Below are 3,660 nucleotides of genomic sequence, written 5' to 3' on the forward strand. Positions count from 1 at the left end.
TTTTTTTTTTTTTTTTGGTACTGAGGATTGAACCCAGAGGGACTTTACCACTGAGCCACATCCTCAGTCCTTTTTTTGTATTTTACTTTGAGACAGGGTCTCACTGAGTTGCTTACGAGCTTGCTAAATTGCTGAGACTGGTCTCCAACTTGCAATCCTCCTGCCTCGGCCTCCTGAGCCGCAGGATTGCGGGCGTGCACCAGGGCGCCTACCCAGAGATAACTATTTAAAATAAAACTCATCTCATCCACAAAACCTGGTGGTTGCACGCAGTTGTCCTGTTGCACGGCTGACAGACCTCTTGACTTCAGAAAAACAGGGACACTGGAAAGAATGAGCTCAGCCGTGGTCAGGACAGAGAAGTAGAGAGTGCTTCTCGAAACAGGAAGTAGGCTGCTACAGAAAGAGTGGCATTCCTTCTCGTAGACACCCGTGGAGAACTAAATAACTTCATCCGATGACAATATAATTCCAAACTGGCTGGAGTTTGGAATACTAAAGCTACTCCAAGAATGGAGAAGGTTTAAAATGGCAAGTTTTCATGGTCAGCTAAGACTAGGAAGCAGTGGTTGCTTCTTCCCCAGTTCTCTGTATTTTAATGTAATGGGGAGAGATGTAAACACTAGCACTAAATATACGATTCTATTTTTAAGATAGATTAATATTTGCTGAACATGAGTGGCTCTCGCCTGTAATCCTAGAGACTTGGGAGGTCGAGGCAGGAAGATCTCAAGTTCAAGGCCAGCCTTGGCAATTTAGCGAGACCTTGTCTCCAAATAAAATTTTAAAAAAAGAGCTTCGGATGTAGCTGAGAGGTAAGGCATGCACTTAGCATGTTGAAGCCCTGGTGAGTTCCTCAGCATGGCAGAAGAAAACAGAACAAAATCGTAATGTGCTTCATTTCCATTGCTTTGGAAGAGAGTTATTTTAACATAGAAAACCACTTTAGATAAATACACATGTGCAAAATTTTCTTCCCCAGAACTGGGGATTGAACCTAGGCCAACTGCACTTAGAACAGGGAGCTTTCTTCCAGTGTCTGTCAGGAAGGCTATATATACATTGCTATTATTATTATGCTATTATTTTCTCTACATCACAACCACTGGATAAGATCAGACCATGAAAACTACATCCCCAGCTTTTTAAATTTTTTTTTTATTTTGAGACAGCATCTCGCTAAGTTGGTGAGGCTGGCCTCCCACTACTTGCAATCCTCCTGCCTCAGCCTCCCAAGTCTCTGAGATTCCAGATATACACCCCTGCTCCAGCCTGCAACTGGTTTTTAAGACATCAAAACAACTTGATAAAAGTAGTCTGGAGACGGAGGAGAGTGGGGAAATGTTTGCATAAAAATTCAGAGGCTCGATGCAGACACGTGTTTCCTTTATGTTTAAAGGCAAACTAACCTTAACAAGTGGTAGGGGCCCTCTGCGCTTCCTTGGTTTCTGCCTACCCCTCCTCAGCTGGCACCTGGGGCCCCCAAGAGCCTGAACTTCCTCTTGCACCCTCTGCTTCCCCCTGAGAACATACTCAGCAAAGGTGAGAGGGGGGTGGGATGGCGGGAAAGCAGGCATGGTGGGTCTAGGGTCTCTCCTTGAGGGCACGGGCCTGGCCCACAGTCCCCAGTGAACCAGCCAAACCCTGTTTCCTAGGGCGGCCTGAACGAAGAACCACTCAACACCAGTTAAGGCTCTCAAGGCTCTGAGACCGGAAGTTCAAGACCAAGGTGCTGGCCACGTCACCCTTCCTCTGCAGGAGCCTTTCCTCCGTCTTCCTGCATCCTAGTGTTCACTGGTTTCTGGTGGTTCACCCTCGTCTTCTGCCGCAGTCCTCACCTGGCCTTAACTATCTATCTATCTATCTATCATTCCATCCATCCATCCATCCATCCATCCATCCATCCGTCCATCCATCCATCCATGTACTCTATCATCTATTATCTCTCACTTATCCCCCATCCATCATTCATCCATCTATCCATCTATCCACACATTCTATCATCTGTGTATCTCTGCATCTATCTATCTACCTACCTACCTACCTACCTACCTATCTAACCATCCATCCATCCATCCGTCTATCTAAATCTCCCCCTACTTTCTCTTATAAGCACACCAGGTACAGGGTTCAGGGTCCACCCTAATCCAGTATGACCCCTGTTTCACTGGACCGCGTCTGCAAAGTCCTTCTTTCCAAATCCAGTCCCATTCAGAGGTCCCAGGAGTTAGCACTTGCCCTTATCTGAATTTTCACCAATTCAGCCCGCTGCACACACAAATGTAGGTATTGCTTGAAGGTTTTGCAGATGTAACTAAGGTCCACGATCCCTTGGCTCTGATACGAGAACGTGACATTATCCCGTAAAATGGGGTGGGCTGCCTCCACAGGAGGGCTGAAGTTTCCCTGAAGAAGTTCTTTCTGGGGACAGTTGGCATTCAAAAAAGTTCCAATCTGTGTTTCCCTCCTGTCTGCCCTACAAATTTGAGGCTTGCCTGACTCGTCTCCCACCCAGACAGCACATGCTCATTCCCTGCAATAAATCTCTTAACATATATCTTCCACTGCTTCTGTTTCTCTGCTTGAAAACTCAGCTGAAATATCAAGATTGGATAATCACCTTGAATTTAATACACACACGCACACACACACACACACACACGATCACAAAGCAGAATTTCTTCTTAATTTTTAAATTAAATGGCTTGAACATGCTTACAATGTGCCTTGAATCTAATCCAAAATTACTGTGGATGAAAATACCAAGTTAAGTATAAAGAGGAATTTAAACACACACACACACACACACACACACACACACTCACTCTCTCTCTCTCAACATTTAAAAATGAAAAGCATTCACAGATGCCATAAATCATGTCGCTGGCTGCTCTCTTTGGGTCTCTGAATATCTCCCATTTTAAAGCAAATTAGTGTTTTGGTTCTGGCTTGGCTCGGTGTCGTCATTCTAGGTTTTAAAAGCTGTCCCGGCATGGGAATGGCTGTTGGGATGGGTTGGCAATTGTGGCCAGAAACGAGAGCTCTCCCAAAGAAAAAAGTTGACGAGATTTTGAGAGACGGATTACAGAGGCAGAAGACGAGGGACCGGGTGGGAGTGTGGATGTCAGTGTGTGGGAAGGACCCGTGGCAAGAATCCATCCACTGGGGATTCCATTAACACAGCCCGTGAGCACTCAGGTTTGTTTGTTGAATGTCCCCCCAAGTCCATGTGTCGAGGGTTTAGTCCCCAGGATGGTGCCACTGGGAGGTGCTTTCAGGAGGAGGGGCCTCGTGGGAGGTCATAGGTCATTGGGATGGACACCCACAAGGGATCATGGGACCCCAGACTCTTGCTCTTTCCTGTCTGGTGGGTCAGCAGTCTGGGCAGTGTGACCGGGTTTTGCTCTGGGTCTCCTGGGCTGTGGTGGATGGGTTGGCCAGGCTGTGTCCTCATCTGACAGCTCAAATGGGGAAAAAATCCTCCTCCAGGATCGTGTGGGTTCCTGAAGAATGATTCCTTCTGGAACTTCGCAGCCACCCATCGAGACCGAATGTCACCTGGGGAAGAGCTCTACTTCTCTTTGAAAGCCGTTCATCTGATTCAGGGAGGTCCACCAAGGAACATCTGCCGCGGATCAACTCAGAATCCACCAATTAGGG

The sequence above is a fragment of the Marmota marmota genome, unplaced genomic scaffold (assembly GCF_001458135.2).
Source record: "Marmota marmota marmota unplaced genomic scaffold, marMar, whole genome shotgun sequence".
Taxonomy (NCBI): domain Eukaryota; kingdom Metazoa; phylum Chordata; class Mammalia; order Rodentia; family Sciuridae; genus Marmota; species Marmota marmota.